This window comes from Mytilus californianus, unplaced genomic scaffold, assembly GCF_021869535.1.
Source record: "Mytilus californianus isolate M0D057914Y unplaced genomic scaffold, xbMytCali1.0.p SCAF_12, whole genome shotgun sequence".
NCBI classification, from domain to species: domain Eukaryota; kingdom Metazoa; phylum Mollusca; class Bivalvia; order Mytilida; family Mytilidae; genus Mytilus; species Mytilus californianus.
In genome coordinates, this window is record NW_026262604.1 from 48,218,323 (window position 1) to 48,242,926 (window position 24,604).

The 24,604-nt window shown below is 32.4% G+C and overlaps 1 long non-coding RNA gene across 1 annotated transcript; it reads right to left on the reverse strand.

Moving 5' to 3' along the window:
• Positions 1 to 16,878: 16,878 nt before the first annotated feature.
• On the reverse strand, positions 16,879 to 24,604 carry LOC127721939 (uncharacterized). Its single transcript, XR_007991535.1, has 4 exons — positions 24,592 to 24,604; positions 20,513 to 20,542; positions 19,202 to 19,229; positions 16,879 to 17,854 (listed from the first exon to the last, which is right to left on the reverse strand). It is a non-coding gene; the product is annotated as an uncharacterized LOC127721939 (long non-coding RNA).

Below are 24,604 nucleotides of genomic sequence, written 5' to 3' on the forward strand. Positions count from 1 at the left end.
AATTTAACCCTGACATTTTATGTTCAGTTTATTCAATTCCAATCGTTGTCTTCGGTTTTTCCAGAAATCGACATGTTGTTTTATACAATGTATACATTATAATGATTGTATTATATGTACTATAAGTGGTGAGACCTTTGTAAAATATTGAATCTGAATCTGGTAAAACGCTGAACCGCACACAATCCCCAAAAGGAACTGTTATGTTCACTAATGCTCAAGTTGAAGACTTTAATTGTACAATTACAAATAAATTAAAGCAAACACCTATTAATATACCTGTTATTTGTACAATAGTTGGCTGATTGGATGATAATTCTAATTATATGATTGATTGGTGGCGTTTTAACGTTACCACAAATTTCCAAAATAGCCTAATATATATTTGAAGGTTTCAATAACCAGATGTGTAATAATAAAAGTTTCCTGTGTAATTTTTCAATCCTGGATTGTGTGTACATAATGCCTGCTTGAAAGGTTTTGTCCACAGTAGTTAGCCGTTTTCAGATCAACATGATTAAATTTCATTAAAGATACTTGGCTTGTAAGCTAGCTTTCAGTATTTTTCATACCAATATAATTCGGTAAATTCAGTACTGTTAAGAAAATTTGCTTGCAGTCAATTTGGTATTGTTCAGGAGTTCTATCAGCTGTAAACGAACTTCATTAAGAAATCAATCAATTTGCGTTTTTTTTTTCAAACTGACTGTTTGTTTTGAATCGATGTTTAAGAAACAACGACATTTATCTGTAAAAGTAAGGATGCATGATTAAAGCTGGATAGACAATAAAATCAAGTTTTAGCGTAAATTAAAGCAAACTATATATATTTGATTGATTGGTGGCGTTTGAACGCGTCTGCAACTTTCTAAAATAGCCTCGCATATATTTGAAGATTTCAATGGTCAGCTTTGGTTACGCTACATATTTCCATTGTAATATTCAATCATTTATTGTGTGTATTTACAAAATGAGTCCATGCCCATTAAGCTGCTTAAATCCAAACATTTGAATGCCAGGAATGTATAAATGCTTGACGAGCTACATGTATATGCCAAAAAGAGACAAAACAAGAATGTGTCCATAGTACACGGGTGCCCCACTCATACTATCATTTTATATGTTCAGTGGACCGTGAAATTGGAGTCTAAACTCTAATTTGGCATTACAACTAGAAAGATCATATCACAGGGAATGTGTGTACTAAGTTTCAAGTTGATTGGACTTCAACTTCATCAAAAACTACCTTGACCAAAAACTTTCACCTGAAGCGGGACAGACGGACAAACGGACGAACGGACGCACAGACCGAAAAACATAATGCCCCTAGGTATGCGGTATGAGTGCCAATGAGACAACTCTCTATCCAAGTCACAATCTGTAAAAGTAAACCATTATAGGTCAAAGTAGACCATATGAAAAATGGGCATCTGAATGAACTAGTCTGTGGTTTTATCAAGTATCTGTGTAATTTGGTAAAGTTGGTCAATATTGCGTTTGAAACAGTCTATATTTATGGTTATAGGAAATTAAGTAACATATACTCGACTGATTTATAAACTGACACAAAAAGGGAACAACAACATGTCAGACAACTGTTCAAGTTGATAAGATATATGTCAAACAAACCGAATTTGGTGCATGCGTATAGACCAATACTGACGCTAATGGTAAGTTATATGACATTTACGTAACGATCGATGCAGTCACTGACTGTCTACAAAAAATGAAGAAGAATACCGTAATCTTTATTTCTTGTGTTTGCCGTCCTCCATGAAACTAAAAATGTCATTTTAAAAGTACTGTCAATGTATTGATTGTTTTATTGGTGTTTAACGCCACTTTCAACACTATTATGCTATATCGTGGCGGTCAGTTTTTATTGGTGGAGGAAGCTGGAGTGTTCGGACAGAACCACCGATCTTCTGTAGGAAAATGGACAATCCTAGTCAATTAAAATTGGAGTCGAGTGCAGCTACCCCGTGCGGGATTCGAACCAACAACCCAGTGTTGACGGGCTAGTCATACAGTAGTTCGACTACTTAGACCATTCTGCCACCGAAGACCCACCATCAATGTAACTATGTTAATTTACTGCAACATTAACTATTTTTTTAAATGTTGTGTGTATTTTTATTGAGATTCTTCACAGTACTTCACTGTCATTTATATTTATAGAACATTATTGTTTTGACCCGTAACGTCTACTTTCAATGAACAAATATACTAAATCCGAAACCTTTTCCTGAAGGTCTCCGGAAAGTACCCATAAAATAGAACACATTAAGATCAAATTTCTTTATTTTAGAGAAAGAAATCCAAGCCTCCCCAACAAATAACTAACATTTTTATTACGGGCTAGGGTAACATTCAAATAGCAGAAATACTTTTTAAAATTTATTTTGCTATCTGTTTGTTTCGTATTTTCTTCCGTTTGGATCAATCTTTTACAGCCTTAACTATTTAAGCTTAAAAAGTTAAAATTATAATTGCTAACAAATATTAGACTTATTTCTCCAAAACACAATAATTCAAAATATAGATTTTAAACCGACATCAAAGATTAGGATAAAAGCATGATTGTAATTTGAACCATTTGAGTAAAGGCATGATTGAATTATGGCAACTGTTTGAATGTTCACACTTATCCGTGTTTGAACAAAGGCTTATTTCAAAGCTGATGTCAAAGGTTAAAGCGGCAGTCGTGCTATACTAAACACAGAAAGTTTTAAGTTCTGACACCCTTCAAAAGAGAAAAGACACAAAATTTTGATTTACAGCCTCCTTTTGAAGTTTTTAACGATTGGCAAAACAGTGAGAAGTTATGAAATTTGGAACAGGCCATAGTTTGTATAATTTCAGATGGTATTTTTTCTTTTTATTTGTTACGTTTCTGAATGAAGTCTTACCCTCATCGCACTCCCTTGGATCAAAATGTTACCCGACCTGTATGCAAACTAAAAATATTACAAATAAACATGTGCTATAACATGACACTGTTAACCTTTAAAATCCCACCAAAAGGTCACCGAACGGTTTTGCTGCAAGAAACACTCGTTCACGTTGATGATATATATCACTTATGGCAACTTTCTTGAACAAAACGACCATACACTGTAGGTCAAATTGCATTTTGGCTCTTTTGGTTTTTATGCATGGTCTTGAAAGTTTAAAATATTTGGATTTCAAAAGTTTTGACAGCAAACCTTACGATACTTATTGCAGTAAAAGTGTTGTGCACACAAAATGCAGTATCTTACATGTTTTCCTACAACAATGTATCTCTGCTGATGAACTATCAGTCAGTAGAGTACCATGTGTCTTGAAGTCAGTACTTCAGTTCTGGCATGACTTAATTGACACATTTTGTCTGTAAATTTCCAGTAAAGTAAGTAGTTGTACTAAAACTAAGGTTTTAGCTCCACAAGCAATGTTTTAGAATTTCTTATTTTCCTTTTGATTTATATTGATAAAACAGTATGAACACGGACATATGCATCATACATGTTCTTATATTAATTTTTCTTTTTGCAAAGTTATACAGTAGATGGGAAATACCATAGTCCTTCAAAACTTTAAGTGGCAATCAGAATGCTCGAATACGGTGGTTTCATTCCAAAATCTTTACAAAACCTACAGTGATATATATTTTTCATCCAAAAAACATCTTTATTGTTCCACGCAGAACGACAATAACGCTACAGTAAGATTATCAATTACTGCAGTTGTCCTGCACATGCACATAATATTTGCCACTGGACGTTAATCAAACAATCACGTAATTAATCAATTATACCAGTTTCTATATTTCGCTTATACAAGTTTAACAGTTTATATTCTTGTTGGTTGATTTTTATTTGCTTAAAATCCAGTGGCAAATATTACATATATATATATATATATATCGAACTAAAGAGGTCATTATAAGAGTCGGCGAAACTCGAAAATAAAACATTTTTGAGAGGTGTATGGCATTTTGCCATTTATAATGTCACTTGTAAACACACACGAGCTTTTGAAGTTGGGAACATTTCTTAGCTGAGTTAATAACACTCAATCAAATACATAAACTCTCACAAAAGTCGCATACAATAAACCTTAGTTACAAAACGACAAAGAGAAAAGCATACAATGAATGCATGTATACATGTAAATTATGTATAGGCAATCACTTTACTCAAACTGAAAAATAAATCTATTGCAGAAAGATGCAGTAGCTAATATTGCAAGAGAATATTTTATATATTCAGTCAAATCTGCCGCAAAGGTCATATCTATTTTGGGCGAATCCTGTCTTGCAAGGCCACATTCTTCTTGTCCCGCAGTAGTAATATCTATGCATTTTTGAACTTCAATTTAAATGCACCTCTATTACAAAGTTCGTTTTCTGTGTTTTAGAGGGTGACCTTTATATACATGCTTTACTGTACTCACTTCACAGGAAAATGAAAGATTTTTGTGTAATGCACAAATGTATGCCAAATTTCCGTCGCTAGAATTTTTCTTATAGGTTGATCCAAAAAAATTAAAAACCTTCACCTCCGAAGAAAAAAAAAATCACATTTTTCAGAAGCACATTTCTATGTTGACCACGACGTCTATTACCTTACTCTTAACATTTCATTACAACGAGTCAATGTGTATTGACTTAACAATGTTGTATCATCCGGGATATTTTATGCAAATATTTGTTCCCATTAGGTTATATTTATTGCCGACATCGTGTAGAGACTTTAATATCCGGTTGTTAAAAACCTCATCAAATAGACAATATTACAACTTGTAATTTTAATTAAATTGGTTGTTTGACACGTTTAAAATCTTTTAAATACAATTAATGAAGTTTACAATTTTACTTAAATCCAATTGAATTTCAAACTGATTTGTTCTTTAGTAGAGTAAGGAAAATTACCGTTCTTGTGCGTATACTGTGTGCATTCACTTTTGATATTTACATTTTTTATAACAATTTTGTGAATAATTATGCGCCCGGTTGCATTTTATCTGAAAATTAGGAACACATTATATATACCACACCAATCAACGTCAATGGTCCCGGTCTTTATAAATGCATGACCTTAGAATAAGGATTGATTGTTGTTTGCTTTACGTCCAGTTGCAAATATTTCATGCATGTTCAGGATGAGAACAAATTTACAATAAATACAATAGGTATAGGTCTTGCAATGGGAGGTCGACCTGGATTCTGGGTGGCAAATTTGGAACGCCACTGGAAAATGTGAGTAAATTGGATAGGGACAGAAATTGTTGCATTGGAACAATGTTTCTTAACTTGCAGGGAGCATGGCACGCTCTCTTCCCACGATGCATCGGATTGAAAGTCCCAATTTTGACCGGACGTGACTAGGAGTTAATACATCCCGCACAGTCAAACGGCACTGCACTTTGGAAAGAGTTTTACTGCCGGTCGGAGAAAGACCAAGGGATCACCATATTCTATACCCCAGTCTACTATCGAGGTTTTCAAAATAGGAAACACTGCCATATATAAACTAACGTTTAGAACTTTTTTAAAATAATTGTGATAAGAAAATAAGTGCCAAACGACAATCACAAAGTGCAAGCCGAAGAAAGCCCAAACACACAATGACCAAAGGAGAAAACACGAGAAAAAAACCACTCGAACTGTTACTACGTTGTCCCAGGTTCGGGGAGGTTTGAGCGCTCCCTGACATGTTTAACACCACCACATTCTGTATGTGCTTGTCTCTCGGCCACGTCAATGGACTGTAATTCAGTGTTTACCGTTGGTCGCTGTCTATCATATTTGGTTTTGGTTTATTGTTTTAAACATAAATAAATAAAATATGTGTTTTTTTTTATTGTTTTATATTTTTATCATCTCGTGGCATTTTATAGCTCACAATACGCTATTGGTTTTTCTCATTGTTGATGGCCGTACGATGACAGATAGTTGCTTACATTTGGTCTCTGGTAGAAAGTTGTCTTATTGTCAATCATACCGCATCTTCTTATATATATAAGAACAAAACACGAAACAGAAATATCTTAAATTTGCACCGCAAACCGGATAAAAAATCGGGGATAAACTGCAGCGGATTTACTCAAATGCCCAGAAACGGTTCGCAGGTTCTGCTCCACCAGTGATTCACCTTACGAATGACAGACAGTTTTAAACCTCTAGCTGTAAGATAGAGGAAAGTCTAAAATTGGAAATCGGATTTTAAAAAGATCTTCATTTTTTTCTGTTTTGACACATGCAAACAAGTCTGTCTGTAACCATTATACCAATTATGCCGATTTATTTTATATTACATTGCTGCAAGTCAAAATACGTGTATAGTCTAAAAGAATGTCGAAAATGGTCAGGAATATGTTTTATCACATACCTGTACAGGAATGTAAGTACGAATATCGAAAAATGAACCAACAAGAAAACAAAGTTAGCTTGCATTTTGAAATAAAACTCTACTAAATGATCGACTACCTTCTATTTCATACCAAGTTTGAGATAAGTGCTGTAACAGTAGTAATATTCTACATCAAATTCAATGGATGTAATTGTGCACATGGTATAAGATCTGTATACTTTGTATACATTTGTTAATATCATAAATACTCTGTCAGGCTGGATGACTAGCTTCCTGACCATGGAATCTTTTTTTATAAATTGGACACCGCACACAGTGTAGAAACAGAAGATAGCAAGTGGACATTTGTCGAAGAGAAACCAGCAACGCCATCTCAAAAAACAACAAAAGACGAAAAGACAAATAATGAAAAACAAATCTCCAAAGAGAGTGGACAATACGAACACCACAATAAACCGGGGGTCTTGTAACAGATCAATATGAAAACAGCTATGATTTTTAGAAGGGGTTATTCTGACTTTCCTATCCGACTGTAGAACACTTGGTAATTGCTTGGTTGTGTCGAATGAATGTATAAATACATGGCAACGTTCTTCTATCTGATTGGGTATTTCGATCCAATGTTCGATGTTTGTAAAAAGCTTTCCTTTCAGCATTTCTGATCAGGTTATAATTGTCCAATTGTCAGTATAGTTTCCTAACATTCCAACACCCCCCATTTGTTGATTCTGTCAAAATTTCACGACTATCCTTGGGTTCACTGGTTAGAACTTGCCTGTATGATTAGATCTATATTTCATTATTTAGATTATGGAATACATCTCCCTCATGCAAAGCTCTGATTCCTTGTCCGGATTTAGCTATACTTTAGGTCCTTTTTGTATTGATCAGTTCTTTTAATGATTTTATTAAGTTTTGGAATTTCAAATATTTCGACCTCTAGCATCACTGAAGAAACATTAATTTTTGAAATGCGCATCTGGTGCATAAAAATAGATACTGTTAATGTTATTACTACCACTGGGTCGATACCTCTGTTGGTGGACTATTAATCCCCGAGGGTATCACAAGCCCAGTAGCCAGTATTTCGGTAATGGCATGAAAATATATTGTTAAATTCAAACTTGTTGTTATAAAATTTTTGAAATCATTTAAAATTAAGGAAAACATCTCCAGCAAGCAAAGCTCTGATTCATTGTCCGGATTTGGTTTCCTTCAGATCCTCTTAGTTTAATCAGCTATGTTAACGTTTTTATTAAGTTTTGCTATTTTGGCTTCGGGCATCACTGAAGAAATATCATTGTCGAAATGCGCATGTGGTGCATAAAAAAGGTACCGTTAATGTTATTGTTCTGATTCCAAAAAAAAAAATAATAACGTATTAACCTATAGGCGTTAAGAAAGTCAGTCAATCTTCCCTCCCGCCATTTTACTTCTATCCTAGAGTCAACTGTTTTGGGACCTTTAAATTATCATAACATCAGTATGGGAAAACCTCGTTCGTTATAAGGGAAGTAAGTCAAACGTAAATGCATGAAATCCTAAAGATTTATCCCCCTTTTAAAGTGTTCTGTACGCTTATTCTATTAGACTTGTTAATTGCGTAGTGTCCGTCTATTGCCTGCTCGTCCGTTGTTCCGTTGTTGTCATCTTATAGTTGATGTGTTTCCCTTGGTTTTAGTTTGTAACCCGGATTTGTTTTCTCTCAATCGATTTATGACTTTTGAACACCGGTATACTACTGTTGCCTTTATGTAACACTTACAACTATTTTTTTTCAACTGATCGAAATGTTTAGAGATAGGGAGGGGTTGGCTATTATTGCAAATGGCATTTGTATTCTTCTTGTTTGCGTCGCAATTTGGTTTTAGCTGTGATTACATGAAGTTTAAGAATGTAAAAAACAATTGGTTTTTCCATTGCCGACAACAGTAATGTTTCTTGCTGTACTGATTTCGTTGATCTGATTTTTATTATAAAACCTTTTTCTAAAACAAAGAATATTTATTGTGTCAACATATTTCATAAAAAAAAAATATATGATCGCGTTGCTTTTCTATGTGTAATTTACAGTTGTCAAGGGTGACCATCAATCTCGCAGAAACATAACAGTAAAATTTATGCATTCAACAACAGGAAGAAAAAAATCTCAGCTATTTCAGAAGGAGGAATCAAATTTTATTTTGTCATTGCTTCAACCAAGAATCCATAAGGTTTCAGGGGAAAATATGATTTGTGGCATACTCCACCCAATCAAAATCCGCCATGTTTATGTTTCTGAGTACCATGTTATGCTCATTATCGACTGGTTCCATAGGAGCTAATGGTAGATTGTAACCTTAAACTTACATTTCACGTCATATGTGTGCAAAAAGCTTTTTTTGTTATCGTGCAACTTTTTTAAAAAATAATTTTGCCAAGAAAACAGGTGCCAAAGGACAATCACAAAGTGCAAGCCGAAGAAAGCTCAAACACACAATTACCAAAAAAAGAAAACACGCAAAAAAACCCCACTCGTACTGTTACTACGCTATCCCAAGTAATGCGAGGTTTGAGCGCTCCATGACATGTTTAATCCCACCACATTCTGTCTGTGCCTGTCCCGCGTCCACGCCAAGAGATTGTAATTCAGTGGTTGACGTTGGTCACTGTGTATCATAAATTGGTTTTCGTTTATTGTTACAATACGCTATCGGTTTTTCTCATTGTTGAAGGCCGTACGGTGACATATAGTTGCTTATACACATTTGGTCTCTGGTAGAAATTCGTCTTATTGTCAATCATACCGCATCTTCTTATATTCATATAAGAACAAAATACGAAACAGAAATATCTTAAATTTACACCGCAAATCCCATCAAAAATCGGGGAAAAACTGCAGCGAATGTTTTAAAGATTTATATTTTCTGTTTTGGCACATGCTAACAAATCTGTCTGCAACCATTATGATAACTAGAAGATGCCCGCGAAATCGCGGTACAATTGGGCAAGTGTTGAAAACAAAGAGTTTACACATAAAAAGGGGGGTCCGGACGTCGGATGCCTGTGTTTAGGCACACAAAAAGGGGGAGGATCACTTCGACACGTTCAACGCCCATTTCATCTTTGGACTGTTCTGCACCTGAGTAAAAAGGGTGGATGTCGTTTAACTTAGAAAAATGATGCACTTACAATACAATACATGATCCTTATAGGACTAACTGTCCTATTTTCTATCCTTCTTCTTGCTTTCACTTGGATTTCGCGGGCAGTACGTCGACTGAGCATGCGCGAAAACGTATAAGACACGGATCGATAACGGTCTCCGAATTTGGATTATTTTCGCTAAAATTGGCGTTTTCTGTGGAAAAAAGATTGTTTCAAAGACAAATTTAGGAAGTACAAAACACTACATTTATACGTCATATCACACATATTTCCGACTTTGTATGGTTTCAGAGGAGTTGCGGCTCAATGAAATCGTTCTCTTCCTTTAGTAGTATAGATTATGGCGATTTATTTCATATTACATTGCTGCAAGTCAAAATACGTGTACGTCTTAAAGGATGTCGAAAATGGCCAGGAATATGTTTTATCACATACATGTACAGGGATGTAAGTACGAATATCGAAAAATGAACCAACCAGGAAACAAAGTTAGCTTGCATTTAGAAATAAAACTCTATCTAATGATCGACTACCTTCTATTTCATACCAAGCTTGAGATATGGCTGTAACAGTAGTAATATTGTACATCAAAATTCAATGGATGTAATTGTGCACATGGTATAAGATCTGTATACTTTGTATACATTTGTTAATACCATAAATACTCCGCCAGGCTGGAGGACTAGCTTCCTGACCATGGAATCTTTTTTTATAAATTGGACACCGCACACAGTGTAGAAACAGAAGATAGCAAGTGGACATTCACAACCCATTTGTCGAAGAGAAACCAGCAACGCCATCTCAAAAAACGACAAAAGACGAAAAGACAAATAATGAAAAACAAATCTCCAAAGAGAGTGGACAATACGAACACCACAATAAACCGGGGGTCTTGTAACAGATCAATATGAAAACAGCTATGATTTTTAGAAGGGGTTATTCTGACTTTCATATCCGACTGTAGAACACTTGGTAATTGCTTGGTTGTGTCGAATGAATGTATAAATACATGGCAACGTTCTTCTATCTGATTGGGTATTTCGATCCAATGTTCGATGTTTGTTGAAAGCCTTCCTTTCAGCATTTCCGATCAGGTTATAATTGGCCAATTGTCAGTATAGTTTCCTAACAATCCAATATTCCCATTTGTTAATTCTGTCAAAATTTCACGATTATCCTTGGGTTCACTGGTTAGAGCTTACCTGTATGATTAGATCTATATTTCATTATTTAAACTATGGAATACATCTCCCTCATGCAAAGCTCTAATTCCTTGTCCGGATTTAGCTATACTTTAGGTCCTTTTTGTTTTGATCAGTTCTTTTAATGATTTTATTAAGTTTTGGAATTTCAAATATTTCGACCTCTAGCATCACTGAAGAAACATTAATTTTTGAAATGCGCATCTGGTGCATAAAAATAGATACTGTTAATGTTATTACTACCACTGGGTCGATACCTCTGTTGGTGGACTATTAATCCCCGAGGGTATCACAAGCCCAGTAGCCAGTATTTCGGTAATGGCATGAAAATATATTGTTAAATTCAAACTTGTTGTTATAAAATTTTTGAAATCATTTAAAATTAAGGAAAACATCTCCAGCAAGCAAAGCTCTGATTCATTGTCCGGATTTGGTTTCCTTCAGATCCTCTTAGTTTTATCAGCTATGTTAACGTTTTTATTAAGTTTTGCTATTTTGGCTTCGGGCATCACTGAAGAAATATCATTGTCGAAATGCGCATCTGCTGCATAAAAAAGGTACCGTTAATGTTATTGTTCTGATTCCAAAATAAAAACAACAACAATAATATATTAACCTATAGGCGTTAAGAAAATCAGTCAATATTCCCTCTCGCCATTTCACTTCTATCCTAGCGTCAACTGTTTTGAGACCTTCAAATTATCAATTGGTATGACCAATAACATTAGTATGGGAAAACCTCGTTCGGTATAAGGGAAGTAAGTCAAACGTAAATGCATGAAATCCTAAAGATTTATCCCCCTTTTAAAGTGTTCTGTACGCTTATTCTATTAGACTTGTTTATTACGTAGTGTCCGTCTATTGCCTGCTCGTCCGTTGTAACAACTATTTTTTTTTCAACTGATCGAAATGTTTAGAGATAGGGAGGGGTTGGCTGTTATTGCAAATGGCATTTGTATTCTTCTTGTTTGCATAGCAATTTGGTTTAAGCTGTGATTACATGAAGTTTAAACTTACATTTCACGTCATATTTGTGCAATCTAAATCACTAGCAATACTAAAACTCGATAGGGCATAGTTGACTTTAGGTTTTAGCTGTTTTAGATTGATCATTTCCCTTTTATGCTATCTAATGATAAATATTTTTGGTTTTTAATTTTATAATGTCATTGTGCCAGAACAGTTTGACTGGTCGGAATTTGCATTGTAAAAAGATTTTTGTTGAACAGAGTGAATTTTCTATTTTCAACCTTGGTCTTTGGATGGATAAATCAAAATTAAAAAAAAAACAGCATTTGCAGCGGTTTTTCGCCACAATCATAAAGCTGCGTCACTTGCCAAGACAACTTTTCTTTATTAGTTTAAACAATATTTTATTTTTCAAAAGTGCACAAATTACAATTATACAATAGAAATACAGGGATTCGGAAACAAGAAAAACTTATATAAATCCGTCTCACTTAACAAAATGACAAAATTGGGAGCATAGTGTAAATAAATCCGCAATAATATAATTTTCAATTTACATTACATGTTTATTCTGTGGTTTGCCCGTTACTCAGAAGTCAGTTTGATCGAAAGATGTGATCAACTCATTTCTAATTGTGGTCTTATATGTAGCTGTGAATATGATATGTATATTTTCACAAAATAAAGTTTAATTACCAAGTTTCAAAATCTAGTTCGACAAAAAAAATCAAAAATGTATGAACCAAATCTCCCTGTTTCCAAAATAAAACTTTGTACATCTTTAAAAATATTTTCGTTTTTCTCATCACTGATGATTTCGCTACCTGATAATAATGTTTGTATATTAACATTTCTTGGTAGTGTGGAAATGGTTTGTGTCCTAATGAGTCTATAATTATGACATTCTAGCAGATAGTGTTTACTGTTCTCAACTTGTCCACATATAGAGAGGCTGGAATGAACACTGTATTTTTCTTGAAAAGGTGTCCATTTAAGCTACTACAGTCAACCGGAGTCTGGCGTGAAGTATTTGACCTTTTCTTCAACCAGTATTATAATATGAAGGGACTTTTTTTTATATGAGCTGCGGATAGAAATCGACCTGATGCAAATGAATATCAATACATATGTTAACCTATTTCGGGTTGAAAAAATCTCTATTGAAAATCTGTAACTGTTTGAAAATTCAGCTGTTATAAGAAAAATCTACAAAACAGACCAAAATTCATCTTTTCTTTCGTATTTGAATGTTCCAGAATCAATCAAAGTCTTACACATGTACACATATACATGCACTTGCATAAGGTCGATTTTTATCCGACGCAGCTCATATCATGAATTAAATAATTCTTAAGAGTGATTTTGATGGATTTCATCTTACATCTTGTGGAAGGCTGTTCCATTCACGAATAACTGATGGTAGGAAAGAATTTTGATAAAAACAAGAAGTTCTATAGTTCAGGTTTTGAACAATAAATGCCCTTCTAGTATTATAGTTATAAACTTTGTAAAATTTTGAGGTACGAGACTACAAAAGATAATCAGGAGTTTGATCATGAAACATTTCGTGAAATGATGTCTTGATCTTCTTTCACTCAGAGTTACCCAGCCGTTATCATAATAAAGTTAAGTTTTAGAACAAAGCTTGGTGGCTCCTGTGACAATACGAGCCGCCTCTATTTGGATTTTTCTATATTGATTCATAAGGCCAAAATACAAGTGAAATCAGAGCACAAATGTCAATCCCAATGCAGGCATCGGAACGGAGTATAATGGTTGTTGTATCTATTGTTTCAAAAGGATTTCACCTTTTTTCCACTGCAGAATTTAACAAAATACGGATATTGGTGAATAAAACAATCCTATAAGTCAATATACTGTAGGGTTAATTTTTCAAACTTTTACGATTTTTTAACTGTATATAGGTAAATACAATAATTAAATATTTATCTGAAATCCAGTGCATTCATGTTAATTATTTAAATCGGAGATACTTAATGCAAATCAACATTTCAAATAGATCGTTACAAATTACTGTCTGTATCGTTCGCAAGGTCATTAGTATCCAAGATAGGCTCCAAGAGTAATACATATGCTGCATTATTGCTGATATACAATTCCACTAGCATGACATGAGGATGCATGCATAACGTTACAGAGAGGAGTACACTTTAAGCATTATTATAGATCAAGAAATTCATATGTTGACCATTTAAAACCATGAATAGCCTCTGAAGGCCATGTTTTTATCTAATTTGTAAATAATTGATATATATGTATATATTGATTTAAATATAGATCCTTACATTATATTCCTATGCTTGGTTCTGACTGGCTAAATTCTATCAAAAGTCTTTATGTGGTTCAATTTGTCCAATGACACTTTATATGTTATTATTACCACATTGTAACCACAATCCCGTCCTATTTTCCTAGAATGTGACCGACCGAATTAGACTTATCACATGTTTTGTATTTTCATGAACAAAACAACTGGTGCCACAGATGTAGCAGGATCTGCTTACCCTTGAGAAGCACCTGAGATCACCCACCCCCTGATTTTTGATGGGGTTCGTGTTACTCAGTCTTTAATTTTCTATATTGGTCGTTTTTGGTTTTTGCTATGGCATTTTCAATTTGTTTACGCCTTATAAGTTAGAATATCCTTTTGCACGGTTTCTTTTGCCGGTCTTTCTAATGCCACCATATTCGATTTCACCTGGATGACAAACAAGGGAGTAATCTGGCTCCCTACAAATACTGCCGATTTCAATTTCATATTATGATACTTGAAGAATCCTGTAATCATCTTAGCTACCTTAGCTAGCTCATGTAGCATCGAACACTTTTTGACATTGCTTTCTAAATTAGGTCCTTTTTATTTCCTTTTAAAAGTTAGTGGTCATCCTGTGGGTACCCGCACTGTGCAGGTTTCCTCATTGTGTGTTTTAAGACATATATGGTAAAGATCGGTCAATTGGAAGATTTGTGCGAACTTGATACTGGTTCAACCCACATCTTTTTTGCCTGTACCAAGTCGGGCTATCTGGATCGTGTTGTTTTCGTATGTGTGTTATTTTCGAAGGAGACAATGTTTTGGTTGATGTAGTATGCTGTACTATCCAGTATTTTTTTTGTATTTTTGTTATCTTTTTTTTTGTGATTTTTGTTATCTTTTTTTTTTTGATTTTTGTTATCTTTTTTTTGTGATTTTTGTGATCTTTTTTTTTCGGTGATTTTTGTGATTTTTTTTTTTTTTTTGTTTCATTTCTACAAAGCGTGAAATGAATTTCGTCGTCGTTTCATCAGTAGAGGATTTGAAAATTTATTGATCAAAATAAAAAGAAAATATCTGCATCGGTCATGTGTTTGACTTGAAGTGATTTAGAACTTTAAATAAAGGATCATTGTATTAATTAATAACTTATGAGTTTTGACCATGCATTTCAAGGAAGTTCAGATACATATTCGAATCTTTAAATTTTGAATTCTGGATTTCAAATGAGCCTTCGACACTTTACAATTTACCTCAATAGGCTTTAAATTGAATATCATTTTTTTTTAAAGTTAAACGCTCCGAACATACACATTTCTAATATAAGGAAATAACCACGCGACGACAACAATAAAAATCAAGATTATCAAAAGACCCAATGACATAGACTGATTTATGTTTAACAATAGTAGTTCTAAAAGTGCCCAAATTTTCTATTTCATGTGTAATGTTCAGTTTGCTTGGAAAGCACCAAAATATCAGGTCATTCATTCCAAGAATAATGGTCTGAAATTTTGCCGTATGCACAGACATCGTGACTGGTTTTTGATTTAGCGGTAATTCATTGGAATTGAGTTCTCCTAAACAACAAACTCAATCACTAAAAACAATTAAGAAAATAAAAACAAAATTACTTTTTGTATAATGATGTATAATGATATACATTTAGTCGGTCGAATGGAAAAGAAATTGTTTAGTGAGTCCTTGAAGTTGTAAATACTATTTGTTTAATGACTTTATCATTTAGTATCTAGATCCGTTCATTATGAATAAAAAAAACCAACAGAAATCATATAAAATTGTTTTATTATTCCATTGCTACAGACGTAGATGGTTCCTCAGAAAATTAAACTATTTTTTGTTACTTGACCTTCCTTATTGCTATAATAATTCCTAAAGCTAAAAAGTGAAAAAAAACCACTAAGTTTATTCAATGAATCCTAGGTCATAATCACTGATGATTATCAGATCTGTGATTGAAGAGTTGTCACTGTCCGTTAGTGATCCTATTCGGCAGTAAAAATGCATTTGCGACTATCAAATCCCAAATTGACGATAACAACTCTACAAACACAGTACGGTTATTCTTTTTATACAGTAATATTAGTAAAATGTTCAAAATAAAGATTTGAAATATCCTGGTTGAAAGCGCTGACTGCGATATCGCAGCGTTGTTGCAAATGACTCCGACCGTCAACCGTGATATAATTAAAAGTGGCGTTACATATCACATTTCAGTATTAGTGATAACGTATTACAAATGTCGAAAAGATCTTATTATTTCAAAGCTTTTAAATGTTATTTGCCTTTAAGGTTGTTGAGCAACAAAGTAGGACAGTGAGACAAAAAAAAAAAATTTAATTGCAAAAAGTGAGATCCTTATCGTATTATGTGCTTTCAACAATGAATTTCAAACTTAAGATATTGAATCTTTAAAATTGTAGGTCTTAAAGGAACCTTCATTATTTTCATAAGCAATGCAGTTCGATAGGATATAGAAATTGGCGATAGATACCATAGAGACATTCAAAGCTCATAAGTCGACGACATACTGACAACGCCATGGCAAAAAACAAAAACGACGAAATTGGATATAAAATTAGTGAAAAGGCTAAAGACACTCCGAATAATTTTATTGATTAGAAAAAAAACCACATGCGGATACAAACATAATATGTTAAGATACGAGTAAGTAATCAAAAGTCACAATGACATAAATTGATTTAAATTACCAATGTAGCAATACTATACACCACACAAAAATACAAATTAAAAATGAGAGCAAAGCTACTTTGTGTAAAATGATAATGATTATTATGCAATTCTTCAAAAATTCAAGTATGTTCAATTGCCTTACTCAAGTATATTCACAAAGTTTACCTTATTTCAAAAACGAAATATTTATCAAGATACTTTGTCAATCGGAAAAAATACCATCAAAATTACGGATAAGGGATAGAGGTTTGTATACTTTTTTTTGGTGGGTCTTAGTTGGAATTAATCGAGATATTTCAAACAAATAAAAACTACGCTTCATCAATGATCTGTTACGTGTGACCTAATGTACATTAGATGTCAGGCATCAGAGTAGGGTTGTTATCTCCTTCCCCCTTCCTAGATGTAGTTGATGAGTGTATATTATGGTTCAATCATTATTAGAAATAAAATTTATGCAAGTAAAAACTATACCGTATATATAAAATCTTGAATTATTCAAGGATGCACACTTACTTTACTGATTATTAAGAAGCCTTTTCAATCGAAAAAGTAAATTACATCAAAATGACGCAAAAAAAAAGATAGAATTTGTCAACACACAAAATGTCCAAAAGACCTCTAAATGATGGAAACATGTAGAAATTTTTAACTACACGTTTCTGTGAACCATAAAAGAAAAACATTTTAGGTATACAATGAGTAAATTTTTCGTAATGTATACGATATAAAACTGATCGAAATAACGGAATGTACAGCAAGAATCGAATATCACGCTTATTAAAGTAATTATAGTTCAAGCAAGCAAACAATAAATCTCTGAAAAAAAACATATAGAAAATAAATAGAGAATAGACAAAAAAAAATAGCGAACATCCAGAAAGGTAACGACTTATTTAAAAAAAAATGTATTTCTTTTTTTAGAGCTATATTTAAAAAAGTAATTGTTCTTTTTTGTTAGTATACCTTCAAACAATTTAGCAATTGAATAAATGACTAACCCCTATATTATACATTGTTTGTAATAAAAGTCTATTGTTATTTCAGATTTAATATGCTTACAATAGTAATCTACAAAGATAATATTACTAAGTTATAATTGTAAGAAAAAAATAATAAATCTATGGATACATTTTTTTCTTGAAAATTGCTCCTTTTTGTTATGATAGAATACATCTACGAGGATCTTCATCCTGAAAGAATACATATACTACAAATACAGGCCATATAAAATAACAATAAATTCTGTCGAAAAGCACGTTATTATAATGTAGTTATATCAATCAACAATATTAAATTTCTGAAATACGAACGAAAATTGACGTATTTAGTTATTATCCCCTAATTGTCTAAATGACAATATATCGGCACAAGGGAACATCTAACTTCCTCTGTTGATATCATGAATATTGTTGATAACAGACAAGGTAGTAACAGGCAACCATATCAATCGAGATCAACGACTTAAACATCGCTAATATTATACACTTGCTAATCTCTTATCTATATTTAAAAACAATGGTAGGAATCACATTTTATTTAAACTTGGACAAACACAAATTGGTAAATTACATTATATTTTAAAGGAGTCTGACACGATTTCGTTTTCAGCTAAACATTTGAAAGTACGTGTATAAATACAGCCATGGGCTGTTCTCGAGTATCGATAAACCTGAAGTTCACAAACTGTATTTTCTGAAAATAAATATATCAACATCGATATTGATTGTATCAACTTGTATCTAGTATATGTAATGACTCTTTCATATAAAACTAACACCCCTTATTTTGATAGCAAAGAACCAATTATTATTAGTGTTCATACACAAACAGTAGAATTTTAAGTCATAATCATACGTCAGTTTAGAAAATAATGCTTCTTCAGCTGGAGACTGAGAATCATCAAATTTTAGATTTGATCTCAATGGCCATGTCATTACCAGGGACTTCACCATCTTTCAATACCAAGAGATTAAACACTTTTGAAATAAAATGAAATATCGTCTGCCATCTAAAAAAGATTGGAAACAGTATCGGCAGGTCATAAAAAACGCTCTTTCGTCCTATTTTGAATACAATTTGAGAATAAATAAAAGGGAGCATATACGCCTACTTCTTGAATAAGAAACATACTTTAGTACTCGGAAAGCAGTTTATTGGCTGTAGCTGTAGAAAACAGGCATTTATAACAAACGATATGGAACATCGTAATTTTAAGGTGAATTACAAATCGTAAGTTACGCATGATTATTTGCAGTGCATTATGCTATATGTTTCTTACTCTTTAATGTTATAAATTATGTAAAGTGCAAGAAGGAATAAAACATGCATTACAAAATAAAAGTACCAAACTTTCGATAATAATGATATATAATGACTAGTTTAAACTGTTTCATGACGTAAAGAGTATGATTTCCTACATAAGCAAAATATTTCTGTAAATATTTTAGATCTTTGTATGCATATAATATTAAGTGCACTGAAAATTTATATATTAAAACAAACAAGATTTACTTTAAACGTTTGGATGAAATACATACGCTGTGCGATTGGCTATCGACGCTTGCTCTGAAAAAAATAAGAAAAATACATTAAATGTATAATTTGTCTAACATGTTTACAAGTTACCAACAAACAGAACATAACTAACGAAAGGACAGAAAAAAAATTGAGTGATAGTGTTTGTCTTCAGATGTCTATCTAGTAATTGTTTCAGATTGAACAACTAGATTCAAATGCGGTATCAACCAGATATATACATGCGTGTTGAATGTAAAGTATATAAAAAAATATTTTAATCACTAAAGCACTTAGAACATACTATAATAATGTTTAAGACAGATATTTCAAAGCATTTTTCAACCTACAAAACTTTAAACAATTAACAAGAGCAACAGCTGATGATCGCGGCGTTTTAAAATTCGCCTTTAATGTGAGTCGTGTTTTACTTTATCGGAATTTGTAAATTTTACCTTAGATATTACTGCTTAATATTTTTTAGATCGTAAACACGACTTGATAGTCGAAATTTTAGGCAGTGCACCACTGTCACATGCTGAAGTCCATCTGCGTCAATTTATCAATGAAATGCACGAGACTTTATTAATTCAACCGAACACATATCCCAACGTTTTGTACGCGTAAAAGATATTTAACTAAGTATTCCCTTTTACTTAATATTCTTAACCAAAAAAAATTAAAATAAGATACAGTTAAAACAAATTGCCGATAAAAAGAATATTTTTGATACTGACTTCATCAGCTCGAATATAAGATCACCCTAGTGGTTTCACTTGATATTCTATATATGTAGTATCATGAGTATGTTACCCTAAGTACCAAGATAAACAAACTGTTAAGTTAACATTCCATCTCAGTTTGTCGTCTTAAGTACTAGTACAAAACAGGGTATATACTTATTTAATTATATTTTGTCATACCAAATATACTTTTCCTTAAAAAAATACTGATGAACGTCAATCTATTTATCCGAACATTGGCACAACAATTCATATTTAAAAGCACTGCAACAAAAGATTTGCAGAAAGTTGTGTTCTTTTTATGTGACGTCATCATGCATTGTCGCCTTTTTTTCCTGACGTCACTATAGGAAGATTCAGCAACAAACGAAGACAATTTGACGTCATAATTTAATATCGACCAATATTTTGCCGAGAAAAAATATTTCACTAGTGAGAAGAAATATTGTTCACACACCGATAAAAAAATGTGAAAATGGCACAACAATATGTTAATAGCTGTTCCTATATTATACCAAGGTTACAATGCTCGATATAATGCATGTGGGAATGTTGACGTTTGAAGAAAATAAACATTGACAAAATACGTACACATCTCTAATCTTGCTATATGGTGGTGGCCTGTAAGGTAAAAAAAATGTTTTAATAAGTTCAAACAAAAATGTGATTTTTTCCCCTCTAATTTTAACGTCAGTTAGCAAAGTTGGCAGTATTCTTAATACTTGTTTAGTTACTTCACTAACTTTGCTTATTTAAAAAACTTTTGATCTACAGTATAAACTAAAATCCCCCGTTAATAAAGAAATGATCAAAGTTTATCTGAAATTGATTAGGTCATAAAGATCCAAATTTTTCGACGTATTTGTACATGCCTGGCTTTCAAAATCTTGGTTTAGCGATTCGGATGTACCATGTCAGGAATATGACAGTTGTTGTCCATTCGTTTGATGTGTTTGAGCTTTTGATTTTGCCATTTGATTAGGGACTTTCCGTTTTGAATTATCCTCGGAGTTCAGTATTTTTGTGATTTCACTTCTTTTGTACAGTACTTCCGTTACTAATAGTAGACCAACTGAAACTAAGCCTTATTATAAACTATAAAAAAAGTTACATCTTTGTTTGGCATTTGAGACAATTTTGGAATAAGTGAGTATAATACTGATTTGATATCATCATCTTGAACAAATAATGGAAAATACTGATTTTCTCTCGAAGGCTTTCAAAAAAAGCACAATACAAAAAGGAAATACACTTCATCTTCTACTTTATCCCCGCCAGAATTGAAGAATCTTTCCGTTGCTAAAGTTTTTCTTTTACTGTAACAATCAGTTTTAATAGTAAGGTTATGTGCAACAAATAATTATTTTTGTGAGAAGTGATCTATCATATTTTTGTTTATCAAAGCTAATGTAAGCCTTCAAGTCAACCGATGAACAAATCTTACTATAAAATCAGAGTTTACCTTTGTTATTAGATTCAGTATGCTCAATTTGATTTAATGTGTTGCATTTATAAAAGTTTTTATTATAATAAGTGAATCCGCAAATTTACGCAGTATGATACTTATTATACAAATTAAGTAACATTTATAGTTTTTATGTGATGATTGAAGGCAGCAAGAGCTCTTCTGCGAATACAATTTTTCATCTTCTACAAAAGCAGATCTTAATAGATCATTTTTTGTCGTTACCAACTTCGATGTCAGTTAATCTAGAATAATATTCAAACATTAACTGATTTGATAAAAACTATAATGGATAAAACTCCAGTTCTGTACATGAATCTAGATTGGAAGCCTTACCATGAGCACCAAGAATATTTGCCATAATCATAGTATGAACCTTTTCAAATGGAAATTTATCTGCAGTATTTTATCTGAGATCCAAATTTAGATCCACAAGTCAATATAGTTGAAATTTCTCACCCATTTATCCACTGTAATAAAGTTAGAATATGGTAATTTTGATTAATTTGAAGGTTAAATATGCCTTGCCTATTGTACCAGGAAGAGTTTCGGCACCTTTAATGCTGAAAACAATACTTAGGTACTCTTATTCTTTAAAAGATTCTAATGGGACAAAGATAAAATCAATTTTTGTCTATAAGAAATCTATTTTTGGTTATTAGATAAAATCCTAATCTAAGTATTATTAGTGTTCACGCTAAGACTCGAATCAATACAAAAGGACTATAAGGCATCCAAACAGTACTGCAAGCCAGTAGGTGTCTCTGAAATTAAAACCATATCATCTACATACAGAAGATGATTAAAATTTATTTAATTCAGAATAACTTGACCAGTTTAAATAGTGTTAAAATATGAATCTAGGTCACCAACACAAATATTCAATATGGTAGGACCTAGACATTCCCCTGTTATACCCCCAAATTATCCTGTAATGATTCACTTATTAAACAAGCAGTTTTACGACTATATAAGGTATTTCTATACATATGTTTTATCAAGTCATTAAATTTGCTATCTATTCCCTTTTGAAGTAGTTTATGCAGTAATGCCTTTTTTACAGCACTGTCGAATGCCATTTTGTCGTCCACAAAGTAAATATAAAAGATTTTGTTTTACATTATCTAAATATTTTTTATTGATTTTTTAACAATGAATATGTGGTCAATTGTTCTAGATCCTTCTCTCAAACCACCCTTATTGACACTAAGTAAATATTTTGAATCTATGAATATGGTCAATCTGTTTTGCAGAAGATAATCTACCTAACTTGAAACACATATAACTCTATAGTTATTACAATCATTAGGATCAACTGATTTAAAAATCAAAGATATATGAAACTTTCCATATTTTTGAAAATTTTCCCACTTAGTTATATTTTAATAATAACAAGAACCATAGACGAGGCGCTTTATTCAATACACTCATTCATTATCAAATCAGGACCACCTGACTTACCATAATTTAATTTAGTGATTTTTTTTAACTAAATTACAAATATATTTGTAATCCAGAGAACATTGGTTTTTTTTCGTGTTTTCAAGTTCAACAGAAATGGGTTTTCAAGAATATGACAGTTGTTATCCATTCGTTTGATGTTTTTGAGCTTTTGATTTTGCCATTTGATTATGAACTTTACGCTTTGAATTTTCCTCTGAGTTCAGTATTTTTTTGATTTTACTCTTTGTCTAAATCTGACTTTAACAAAGATTTGTAGTGCATTACCGATGCCTGATTGTATATAGGACTGGGCGCCTGTTAATTGTTATTGATTTCCAACAGGACTTTGAATCTTTATAGTCTAGATATTTCTCTTTTGGAGGATGTATGAATACACATCCACGTTCTTTTTCTATATAGAGATTGCTTTATCTATACATAACATTTTACATATTTATTATAAGGTTAAAACCGAACTATTCTACTGTCTGTCGATACTTTTATTTTGGCATTGCACAATACATGTATTCTTTGACTGTCCGTGACGTTAAAACATTAAAACCCTAGGATGTGTTTTAGTTGATTTTAGTCTCTGGTGTATAAATTTTTATTATTAATTGTTTTTGGCCTTTAACTACCTTTCAGTAACTGCGAGTACTTTCAAATGTACATACATGTTCATTTGACCTGTTGAAACAATTTGAAATGCATTTTTGTTGTTCAATGTTTACTTATTTTGTGTTATATCTCGTCTCACTATTTTTTATAGTATGACGATTAATTTTCACTTCTGTTCTCGTACTTTGAACAACAAATTTATTTATCTTGTATAAAATATTTCCGTACTCCATGTACTCCTTGAAACAAAATTATTATATTTACCTGTGTACATTATTTTATTATACGTCATTTTGTCCAAGATTAAAGTTGTCTTTCTGGTTTTATTTTACATCTTCCCCCTTTTTTATTGATATAATATTCACATTGGGTCATAGATCAAATTCAAATTCAGTCGTTCAGTGTATGTTTACTTGTTTTTTTAGAAAATGTCTTTTGCTTGAGTTAAGCCAATTTATTTTATATTGTATAGTGTGTCTATTTCTATGTTGTGATGTTACATTCAGGCTAGGATGAAAGTTTGCACCTGTTAGCTTGCTGTTCAGTGTGAGCTAAGACTCCGTGTTAAAGGCCGTTCTTTGACCTTATATTTATTAGTTTGATTAATAAAGGTCCTATCTAACTCGGCTTTATTGTTTTAAACAGGGTTTTCCTTTTATCTTATCATAATTATGAAATTGTGTGCAACTTTCTTTTTCTAAAATGTCTTATTAAAATTAAATATCAACAAAGTCACAGGAAGTCAGTTATACCCATTGTAATAGTTCTAAAACGGTGAAACTGAAGTGGTGAATGATATAAGCGATAAAAAATTTTGATGAATAGCAATTTAAAGTTAAAGGATAAACAATCCCAGGTTGGTATGTTCGTTGGTAAATGTATTGGTAAGATGTTTGTTAAGGTCACCAATATTGTTGTATAGAAACAACAGGACAAAGTGTTTAATTGTAACAATTATGTCTTAGCATGTTTCTGAAATAGTCATAATCTTTAAATTGAGTAAGAGTTATCAAATGCAAAGAAAACAATACTTAATGGATGTACAGTCATCATACATTATAAATTAAATGATTTTCTCATCTGGATAAAAAATCAAATTAGCTACTGAAAGTCGTAATGTCACTTAAGTTAAATACAAACTCACATTTCTCTTGAAG